The sequence below is a fragment of the Andrena cerasifolii genome, chromosome 13, assembly GCF_050908995.1.
Source record: "Andrena cerasifolii isolate SP2316 chromosome 13, iyAndCera1_principal, whole genome shotgun sequence".
In the NCBI taxonomy this organism is placed as follows: domain Eukaryota; kingdom Metazoa; phylum Arthropoda; class Insecta; order Hymenoptera; family Andrenidae; genus Andrena; species Andrena cerasifolii.
In genome coordinates, this window is record NC_135130.1 from 3,463,355 (window position 1) to 3,475,580 (window position 12,226).

Genomic DNA, 12,226 nt, shown 5'->3' on the forward strand with positions numbered 1-12,226 from the left:
TAATTTTGTTATAAAAAAATATTAAAAAAAGAACGAATAAAAACTCCTCCGGAAGCTTTTTTTTTAATTTCTCCGAGGCAGATCATCTGAAATAAAAAAATCAAAAAGATTCTCTATGAGTTTACCCAGTTCGTGAACGAGGCGTTTTTAAAAAATTTGATTTTAGACAAAATGGCGGTCGTTTGATGCAAAAAGGTGATTTTTCGATGTCTAAATTTTTCCTATTTCGTTAACCAATTTTCGACAATTACCGTGATTCTAAAAAATGTATGCTGTGCTAGCAGTATGTAAAATTGGTTGGACCAAAAAAGTATGTAGCTCCTCATCCCCTTGAATTTTAATCCACTAAAAAAAGTAACTTTCAATATTCCCGAACTTAAATCTACCAAAGAGAGTTTTCACAAAGAAAAACAATCCTTCGTTCACGAGCAGGCTAAACTCGTATATGAATAGAATCTTCTTGATTTTTTTATTTCAGATGGTCCGGGTTCAAAGATATCGTAAATACCCACCGCGCAGCGTCTTTAAAAAAATAGCTTCCGTGAAACTGACTGTAACTCCTTTATTTCTTAATATTTTTCTACCACAAAATTACTGACTGTTGCTGTATATATGTACTTTTAAAATCAGAAATTAGTTGGAAGAAAATCCCATTAAATTTTTTCTAAAAAAATCCCGAAAATCACAATCTTTCTAGCCCTCCAACTAAGCAGGACCCCTGAATACACTCTTTCTGTATTAAACCACGACGTTTTCAATTGATCCTCACACCCAGTGGCGGGCTTAAGGGAAAACGCCCACGCGGAAACCTTCCGAGGGGAAATTGTCAGGGAAAATGAGGAGGTAGTTTACTAAAATCGGGCTAAGTGTAGTAGTACAGAAAAATAAATTATAGTGTTCACATAAAACCATAATGTTTGTTTTAAAATGGGGCCCTGGTGAGGCTTTCTGAACAGGGACCAAGGCGGCACCTGCTCATCGGCCACCCGTTAAATCCGCCTCTGCTCGCATCTCTCGATTATCCGAGTAATTAATCTGTCACTCGTCGATTTCGGATAACCGAGTTTGCACCGCGTCGGTGTGTGCCACCTAAGTTTCAGCTCCCAACAAGATCAAGGATTGCCCAATGAATGTCCTCCGCCGTTTCGACCCAGAATGACTAGCGCGGACGCAGGTAAAGAGATGAAAGGAACCGAAAGCGTAGAAAGAGAAAAAAGGGGAACAGCCCGGCCGCGTGATCCTTTCTAAAGCAACGTATTAGTCATTAGCATCGGGAACCAACGTATGCGAAGCTTTTGGGCAGCGTGGGGTACCTAGCTGCCGATCAACGATAGTACCTGTGCACTTTCTCCCACCATTTATAAAGTTCGGTTCGTATCTCGCACTCGTTCAGTCGTCCTGGCAGCACGTGTTTGGAATATTGTCCGGGGGCCAGCGCGATTAACCGCGTATGAAGTGAACTTGTTCAACTTTTGTGCAACGTAGTTCCACGAGGCCGTCCAGAGCAGTTCCCTGGTGTAGCCAGCTGAAGGCACGTTTCTCGGTGGGTTAACGGCACCTCTTTTCCTTGGGGCCATTTTAAACGAGACACTTCTGTGGCTCCTGTGTGGTATTTCGGGGATATTGATTTGACAGAGACAATGGTGGTTCGCAAGGGTTAGGGGGAGACGAGAGGTACGTGGGTACGTTGGACATAGCAGTGGTGAGTCAGAAAAGTGTCTGGTGTGAAATGGCCCTTACGGATTAAATGTTTAGCTTCCCATGAATGGGATGTTTACTCTCTGGTGGATGGGCAATGTGCTCTCCAGTGGGTTGACAGGGATATTTTTATGGATTGCAGGCTGAGGTTTTTATTTTCGGGGAACGTTAGGGCTATTTTGTGGGGGTTGAAGATTTCATTACTTTTTTCAGTTTCATTCGTAAATTTCGCTGTGGATCGGACAGTTTTTTTTAGGATCAGGTGGTTTAAGGAAAGAAGAGTTTAAGTTTTGGTGGATTGAAATTTGGGAAAATGGGAAGTTGGATTTTTTGTAGATTGAAGTTTGGGAAAATTGAAAATTACTTACTTTTAAAAGTTAGTACTTTTTTAGTGGATTGAAATTCAAGTGAAATTCAAGTCATAAAAGTTAATTTAGAAAGATAAACAATTCATTATTCATAGTTTAAAAATCTTTCTTGTATAAATCGAAATGAAAGTTTATTTTTCCTGGTGGATCAAACTAGCAAGGGAAGTTTGGCAGCTCGAAAATTCAGTAAAATCTAAAACTTTGCAGAACTGTAGCTCAAGTGATGCTAATAACGTAACTAATTTTTTATTTGGCAATGAAATGGTCCTAAGGATGAAAACACCCCCTCAACGAAATTGCGAGTTTTCATATTAAAAGGTATCGAAAAAAAGTTCAGGTCAAAGTTTTGTGGCTTTCGATGCTCCACAATATGGTGATAAAGAATTGTCAAAAAGAGAGTGGTGGGGATAAATTTGGAAAAAATACTATTTTTCGCAAATTCATTATTGCCGCTTTATAGGATATAAAAAACCATAGAACTTTGAATTTAACTTCTTTTTTTATATCTTTTACAATTTCATAGATATTCACAATAATCTGAAAACACCATTTTTTTTGAGGGGGTGTTTTCACCCTTAGAACCTTTTGATTGCCAAATTAAAAAACAGTTACGTTATTAGCACCACTGCAGCAACATTTCTGAAAAGTTTCAGATTTTTTTGAATTTTCGAGTTGCCGAACTTCCCTCGTGGGCACCCCTCCCTTCATTTCCTATAAATAATACCTCGGTACCACTATTTTTTTAACTTCTCATTCGTATTAATGTTAAGATTACTCCACCCCACAGCATCGAACCAAATACATCAAACTAATTAACAAAAATTCAATTTCAAAGGAAAATTGTACTCACTTTTTTATCTAAAATTAAAACGATACCTACAATTAAATTGGTTAAACTGCAGAATTTAAAGTAAACGGCACTACTTATTTTCTACGCAAAGACTTGAAATTGTTAATTAGGTTTTAACAAAACATGTCAACTTCGGAATGCAAGCAAACATTCTTCTGGTATTCGTCAACGTGCCGAAAGGAAGAAAATACCATGCGGAAATTTGAAAAAACGTTGACTCATCACGTGATGTTTTGCTGAAATTTGATCGTGCCTGTTGCCTGAAAAATATTTTCAGTCTTTACTCACACCTTCCGCCGTGGCACGAAAAACTTTTCAAGTTTTCTTCGTTTAGCACGGAGCAGCCGTGACAAAACGACCGAGAGAAAAATGTCCTCGCTGAGAGACAAACTGGGGAACATACACCTTGCACTTGCCATTTAAGCGTCTACCGTGTGAATATTCTGACTATTAAAGGTTAAATAATGCTTAAGTTGAACTACGGGTGCACTCTGCTAGAAACAATGTGTGCCATCTTCTCAAATTAGGTTCTTATAACATTGAAACAATTTTTCTACACTTTCGATTTACCCTCCTCCCCTGCCCACTGTTAGAATAAAAGTGCCTTAAATAAGACAAACATTTTAATAAAATTTTAATTGTTTTCTTTTTCGAAAGATATCACAAATTACGATGGAAATTTTGTAATCTCTTTCTTCAGTTAAATAACTTAATTATTATACAAACTCCAAAAAGCAAAAAAAATTCTTCTTTTTACAAGAAATATTTTTTTTGCTTTCTTCTCTTTACAAGAAATATTTTTTTTGCTTTCTTCTTTTTACAAGAAATATTTTTTTTTGCTTTCTTCTTTTTACAAGAAATATTTTTTTTGCTTTTTAGAGTTTGTATAATAATTAAGTTATTTAACTGAAGAAAGAGATTACAAAATTTCCATCGCAATTTGTGATATCCTTCGCGCAATTTATTTATAAATTGGCACGAAGTTTTATGTTAGTTACCACTATCTTTAGAGCAATTTATTATCCGTAGGGGAGGGTAGGGTAAAATGGAACGTTTAACTTTCCATGAAGAATTGTAAACGTTAAATTTCTGGATTCATTATGAATTTATAGATTTCTCTGTTAAAATCTTTTATATATTTTATATGCATTATCATGTTATACTTCCATTGAAAATGACAAATTGGTAATGCGATTTGCATAATCTTAAAAATTGGAACCATTTCCCTTTTTGTTCCACTAATTATGTTTTCCCAACTCATTTTCATTTCACTCAGCTCAATCGGGGAAATATAAAATAAATGCTGTAAGTGCATTGCTTATATCACTATTAGGTGCGTTTATCAGAATTTGGTATCTAGAAGAGTTAATGGAATCTTTTCTGTTCGTTAAAATTTTACGGCTACTTAAACAGCCGTTGTTGTACAATACTGTTGTTATTAATACGCTTCGATCAAAATTACGCAACTACATCTTGATGGATTAAACGACTTGGTAATGGAAATGGCTTTTAACGATTTTAATGATAATAAATTCTCGTCTAATATTTTTATTTACACTTTGAATACTATTTCGAATTAATTGTGTAACGTTACTTGGATATAGATGGAAAGAACAGATTCCCAGAAATGTTTCCTGTTTTCAAGAAAGTTGCAAATAATCACGTTTGAGGCGTATAAGTTTTACAGTTTTCCAAACACTGTTCTATTCATAAATCTCCTGATAAATAACGTGGTACGTAATCTTTTGTATGTGGCGTGTTATTTCAATTTTTAATTTCCTTATGCAATACAGATATTCACAGAAAATGTTTTCTCAAACTGTTGGACACCACATACATATTGTTTCTTCTAAATAATCAATTATTGTATTATTTCCTCCACTCAATTACCAAATGAAACAATAATAAATATCAGAGCTGAAGTTCGAAACTTACATTCATTAAATCCTCTATGCTTCTTTCTAAAGGTTCTGTTAACCAGCTAATTTTTCAGTTATACTTGTGAAGCACCCTGTACATTCAAATGAAAAACAACTACAGGGAACATATTTTGCAGAAAATTGATAAAAAGATGTTATTTAAAGCAAACATCTTTTTTGTGTCGTCCTACCGTTTACTTAGTTAATTTACAAACCCAGCTGAACATCTTTTCTGTATTTATTAAAGCACTTTAGACTTTTCAACCCCTCGTACAATTTTATCAATACAACAGAATGAGTATCCATTTTACCTTAATACTATTATTTAATTCTAGTAGGTACTATTCTTTAAATTCGTTTTAATGCCATTGAGTCAGCAGCCAATCAGCTTCCACACAAATTTTATTCATCCCCGCGTCCTCCTCACAAGCAATCGAATTTCTTTCCAGAGAAGCATCAGCTTCAACACAACCACAATATCTTCGCCCAGCTCGACAAATTTAATCTGAAAAACACGCCGGGAACAATTATCCAATAACATCCAGCAGATTTCCGCCACGTTAATTAACTTGCTACGCACGCGTTTGTGTAATCCGCGCAAAAAGCTGGCTAATTATCCGCATTCAGCAGATAGCGATCCACTTTCAGCAGGCGAGGTTTATCTAAACGCGCGCGTACTTTCTCCGCCCATTATTCTCGCAGATTTACATTTCTTTGATCCCCGCGGAACAGCCACGACCAAGGGGCCTCTAGCGTCCGCTGCTACTTGTCCTTGGCTCGATTGTTTGGCCAGTGCCCTGCGAGTCCTACGACGCAACGCGGGAAGAGCCTCAGTAATACCGCGGCTCGTGTTTCAATGGTCAGGAATTTCCTTGACGTTATCTGACAGGCGAATGTTCGCGCAACGCCCTGGTCTTTCCACCGGGCCCTGGTGATTCACGCTGATCCGGGGATTTCATTCGCAAGACGCCTCGAAGGAAAGAGGATTGGACTGATACAGAAACTGATGACCGAACTGTTGGGAAACTATGATCGTGAGCGCGCTAAGTGGTCGTACAGGGGTTTTCTACAAGGTGGGCGAGAGAAAAGTATGGGACTGTGTTGTGGGTTCGTGATTGAGGTACGTATACACGACGACACTTTTGTGTCTAAATCAAGTGTTTGCGGCACTCAACAAATATTTCCGGAAGATTGGAAACTACCTGGAGCAGTCCGCGACAGTGAATTTCGCCTATCGTTGCGGGAGTTGCAGCTAGAGCTAGACTGAAGACACTGCAACCAGGGATTGTAACCCGCTCGGAGCCGGTTACTAGTAACGTAAGACAGTCTAGTCCAGACAGCCACTTAAGGGGGTATACCCGTTTGAACCCTCGGAAAATGTATACATTTTGTGGATTTTTTTACAAGTCAACGGTTTGATGCAGATTTCCCGTTTTTTAACTATGTTTACATAGTATTATGAACTACTTACAAAAAAAGTTTCAGTTAAAAAACTATTGTTTTTCGGAAGTTACGGATACATGTCCGAAAGTCTCTCGATTTTAGACGGCTAAACGGTGGCCCTAAAAACTCGCGCTACGTTCAACCAATTTACTTCAAATTTTGCATGCAGAATCATAATAAGATTCCACATCGTCCAACGAAGGCGATTTTGAAAATTTTGAAAAATAAAGAAATGGTGAGAGATCAAAGGTAAAGTTAAATTTTTCTAAGAGAAAAATCCACCTTTTTCCTTTATAAATAATAAACGGGGAATCGAAATAAAAAAAGCCTTCGTTGGACGATGCGGAATCTTATTATGATTCTGCATGCAAAATTGGAAGTGAATTGGTTGAACGTAGCGCGAGTTTTTAGGGCCACCGTTTAGCCGTCTAAAATCGAGAGACTTTCGGACATGTATCCGTAACTTCCGAAAAACAATAGTTTTTTAACTGAAACTTTTTTTATAAGTAGTTCATAATACTATGTAAACATAGTTAAAAAACGGGAAATCTGCATCAAACCGTTGACTTGTAAAAAAATCCACAAAATGTATACATTTCCCGAGGGTTCAAACGGGTATACCCCCTTAAGGGGGGAGCCTGGTGTAACTAAATGAAAATCGAGGCATTTTTCGGGAATTTTTTTTAAAGAAAGTATTTGATAGATCTTTCTGAAACTTTCAGGATATTGTATCAACAGGTTAAGGTATATAAGAAAAAAATTTTATTAAAAAAGAGCGGCAAATAACAAAGTTATGCCCAGTCCGTTGGCGACGCAATTATTGCACTGCGGGCAACGTAGCGTCTTTTGGATTCGTCTGAAACCAAAAATCCAACAATTTTCTTTTAGTTTATGAGTGTACGCACAGAATGAAGAAATTTGAAACTTAAAAGATGCAAAATGAACAAATGGTGGCCTCTTGAATAAAAAGTTCACTGTTTCCAACGAAATTTTGCCCTAAATGTCTAAAAAAAAGTTATTTATTTAAACAATATCATTATACTAATAACTTAGTACTATGAAGAAAATGTTCACAAATATCCGTGCACAAGGCCAAGTCGATTGGTTGAATATTTTTTGAGTCACATTGCCCGCAAAGTATAAAACTGTCGTTTCGAGAAAAACGCATTTAAAGTTTTGTGGTAGGCTATATCCGCTTTAATTTTTCGAATTTCGTTTTGCGGCTTTGGGAACATATTGTCGTGATGTTCAACTATTGATTTATGCAAAAAAAAAAATCGATTCCTTCGATCCGCTACACCAGGCTCCCCCCTTAAGGGTACTCTGGTCATCTGGACAAAAATTGAGCAGGGCACAAGTTGATGAATATTATGTGAAAAGCTTTGCAGGATTATATTTGTTATTGATCGAGTAAAAAATTCATAAAGTTTGATGACCAGGGTTCGTTAAGTGGCTGTCTAAACCAGACTGTCTTATGTTACTAGCAACCCGCTCCGGGCGGGTCACAATCCCTGGCTGCAACTAGCTCTAGGCACTTCATCACAAAAGGCACTTTATCTATTGTCCGTGTTATTTAAGAAGGAACCTGTTGACCGACGAGTTTAGAGCGGTTCTGCGCAGGTTCACGCTTATTGGTGCCGGGAGAAGCCACTATTGGCTGTACCCCCACCAACGCTTTCTCGGAGCCAATGAGCTCATTCTACATGCGCGAAACGGGTTCCTTCTTAAATGACAGGGAGAATAGACACAAAAGAGTCGTTGTGTATACGTACTTTTAGAGGTGTAGGGGGAGAATGGGATTAACCCTATCAAGGAACGTTTATTACGTCACCAAAATTTGTAAGTATATTCTATTGTTAAATAACAAATTAAGAAAGCTCATTTTCACTTTGCCCTAACAAGGAACACTATTCAATTGATGGTGGAATGGCGCAGATTTTTTTATACAGATCGAAAGTATATGTCACAGAGGTCAGAAAAATGTGAACTAAAGTTGCTCCCAAAAGCTGGTCTGACCTTGAAAAATTGACAAAGGTGGAACTGGGGATAGAAGAAGAATGAGGGAAAGAGTATGACAGATCCGTGTGTTGAAATTTAATTATCTCTATTATATGAAAATACATTATAGCAAATGAATGATAATAGATTAAAGATAGATAGTAATTAGAAGAAATTAATGATAATAAATGATAATACTAACGAAATCACAACAGTGGGTAATATTAGTCATTACATTTATGATAATCTTGTCGACAAGAAGGTTTAAAAAAGTGATTGAAGCAATAATAAATTTCACAATGACTGCAACGAGCGAACACTGTTTCTTTCATACCTTGATCAACGAGACAGTCTAAACATGTCACTGACATCATTAGTATTATCATTTATTATCATTAATTTTTTTCTAATTAATATCTAGCATTAATGAATTCTCATTCATGTACTATAATGTATTTTCATGTAATAGAGATATTTAAATTTGAACAGACAGATTTGCCATTCCCTTTCCCTCATTTTTCTTTTTTACCCTGTTCCAGGTTTGTTGATTTTTCAAGGTCAGACCAGCTGTTGGGAGCATCTTTAATTTACATTTTTGTGACCTTTGTGACATATACTTTCGATCTATATAAGGAAATCTGCGTGATTCCATCATCAATTGAATAGTGTTCCTTGTCAGGGAGGCTCTAATTTCTCTGAGCTCAAGGACGTGGCGCGCGTCACTGAACGTGAAAGTGTTGAGTATTTCAAGTGACCAATTATACGTTTATAGTCGCCGTTATATCCTGGTAAATGAAACAATTCGGTGCATGCTCGTTACAGAGAGATTTCACAGAGATTGGCTAGGTCGGTACGTAGTAGTTTAAAAGCGTGTACAACAAAGACACAAAAGTGAGTTTCTTTACGCCAAATGGTATCATTCTCAGGAAGAATAAGTCGAGGGCTATCTACCAAGGGCGGCCGCAGACTTTCCTCCAAGGAGGGAAGAGGGGGGAAACTTTGAGAAATATTTAAGGATGACAAGCGATGACTGGTTGCTTGTTTAAACCTATTTTGTAGGGTCAATTTAATTAAAAAATTTTAATTGGAATTTTAAAATAATCAGTTTTTTTTTAGTATAAATTTAATACAGATCAGTTTAAAAAATATAAATAATTTTTTAATAATTTTTCTCAAGCCGGGAGGTGTAACACCCCCCTCCCTGGATGCCCATGCTCTCTACATTTGAATTTTTTAGATTTGACAAACCATCAAGTTGATACTGATGTGCATGACTAGGGTTTACATAAAAACCGATTTTCGAATACGACTATTCCCAAAAAACCGGTTACACCGGTTTTCGAATTTCACAAAAAAGTATAATTAAAATAGAAAATAAATATATGTAGTTATATTAATTTTTTAAAATTTAAAAAAAAAATTTAATACTTATTAAATTACAAAAATATAATAAAATAAAATATACTCTATCTATAGACAACCAAATAAATAAAAAAATTAAAATATCTAAAATCCGTACAATTTTTTAGTTCATTTAATATTTATGGATCTACAAAAATATAACACAATAAAATACACTGCATACAAAACCAAATGAAAAATATTAAAATAACTAAAATCCGTACAAAATATACATTATAAATAATTTATTTCATTTAGTATTTTTCTTCTCAAAATGTGAACTCATGAAGATTAGTTTTACAGTAAACTGTTACCTACTACAAGATCCTTGTGTCCGAGGCGATTTCAAGTCAAAAGGTTAACGTTTTTAATTAAATAATTAATTCATTCTTACAAATTAATTCTAGTATATAAAACCGTTTTTTTTTTTTAAATTTAAACCCGGTTTTCGAATTTTACAAATTTATAAAAAAAAAACGGTTTTTAACAACGGTTTTTAAAAACCGACAAACCCTATGCATTACTATTAATTCTCTACCAACGAAATACCATCCACCGACTTCTTTATATTCCTCGTATCAAAATTTCCCAGACTCTGACTTTAATAATTTATTGTGGTCGAGTGAATGCGCAGTATCTACGTCAAATGAAACGCTACTGCAAAAGATCTTCGACGAAGTTACCGCATCGCCTCAAAGAATCTTTGACCTCCTCGCTCTCCGTGAATTATTAAATCTAAGAGCCCAGGGACTTCTGATCAGATATGGGCAACATTTTTATTTAAGGAAAAATTTCGAAAAACGAATAAAAGTTAGAAAAATTATTCGTCGTGTGTCGAATAAAGATAAGCTAGGTTGTAAAACAGTCTTCAGACTGAACCTCGCCTTTGCGATAGTCTTGTTCTTCTTTTCTCTTACTTATTTTGTTTGTGCAATAAAGATGCTTAATAATAATTATAATAATCCAGGTTATTTAAATAAATTAACCCGGATTATTTAAGCCTCGAATCCTACTTCCTACTAATATAATAAATGCAAAAGTGTGTTTGGATGTTTGGATATTTGTTACTAAATCACGTCGCAACTTCGCAACGGATCTTTCTGAAATTGTGTACACCCGTAGTATAAGACCAGGAATAACATATAGGATACTTTTTATCCGGATTTTTCTAACCGATCTGCACCAAATTTTGCATAATTTACTCTCTAGAACCCTGCGGAAAATACAGGCTACCACGAAACCTGGACCTCCCACCCCTTCCCCCTTATTTCACCCCCTTGACACTCCGTGACAATCAAAGTTGTACCCGGGCAACGCCGGGTACTTTAACCCTTCGTTGCGTACATGCAACATATTTTTTCTTTTTAATTTTTTTGTTGTAACTAGCATGTAGCGTGATGTAACTACTTTATCGTGAATGCTACATACCCTAGTGTCTAAACCAGCGCTGTCCAGCGTAGGGCCCCTCACGCGCCTGCTTCCCCTTCCAGTCTTTCTTTCGCGCAGCGTGCCTTCCGTCGTCAAGGAGACCGCGCGACGCTACGAAGGCTGCCATGCCGGGCTAGCCGGGCTAGCGTCTTCGCGGTTAGTGTCGCGCGGTATCCCTAGCAACGCGGACGAGAGTGGGAGAACCCCAAGCTCCCGCGGGAGCGACCTTGGACAGCGCTGGTCTAAACATTTACAACGGATCGCGTTGAACGTTGTAATTCCGCGATTTTTAAGGGGTCATGCTCAGTCAGTAGGCCGAAAAGAGGGTGGTCTTTGGAAATTTTTTACTCAAAAGCTATAACACATTTCTCAAAAAATCTTTTTTCCTTTTAAGGATTGCATCTAGTACTGTGCATCCTAATTTTTTTATTTAAAAATATTTACCAATAACTAAGTTATTGTCTATCACTCGAAGGTTCTCTAAAAAAAGGCTTCTGCGGTGACCACTGCTGCTCGAAAGTCGAGCATCTAAAATAAAAAATTCAAAAGAATTTACTTATTATATTATATTATCTAGTATTTGAACGAAGGATTTTTTTATCCGATGCTTAGTTTTCTCTTGATTGACGAAAATCAGGCAAGATTTATGATAAAAATTGAAACTTTTACTTTAAACATCAGCCATTTTTTCCCAAATCAATATTTCGAAAAAACTTTCGTTCAAATACTAGATAATATAATATAATAAGTAAATTCTTTTGAATTTTTTATTTTATATGATCGACTTTCGAGCAGCAGTGGTCACCGCAGAAGCCTTTTTTTGAGAAAACCTTCGAGTGATAGACAATAACTCAGTTATTGATAAAAATTTTTAAATAAAAAAAATACGATGCATGATACTAGATGCAATCTTTAAAAGGAAGAAAGATTTTTCGAGAAATATGTTATAGCTTCTGAGTAAAAAATTCCCAAAGACCACCCTTTTTCGGTCTCCTGACTGAGCACGACCCCTTAAGTAATTATAATCGTAATAGCGGAAAAATAAAAAAATAAAAATATTTTTTATTATTTTTCCTTTATTATTGTCACTTGCACGAGTCTAAAAATGTATATCCCCCAAA

The 12,226-nt window shown here is 36.1% G+C and overlaps 1 protein-coding gene across 2 annotated transcripts in view; it reads left to right on the forward strand.

Annotated features, from left to right (window-relative positions):
* The first annotated feature begins 1,385 nt into the window (after positions 1-1,385).
* The window catches only part of LOC143375977 (peroxidase), a 65,316-nt gene continuing 54,475 nt past the window's right edge, over positions 1,386-12,226 (forward strand). Inside the window, exon 1 of one of the 2 annotated variants that reach the window (XM_076825726.1) lies at positions 1,386-1,543. The gene's annotated coding sequence lies outside the window, so the exon portion shown is untranslated. Of the gene's footprint in view, positions 1,544-1,651; positions 1,675-12,226 lie in introns of those variants that run through there. The other variant, XM_076825727.1, reaches the window with a different exon arrangement.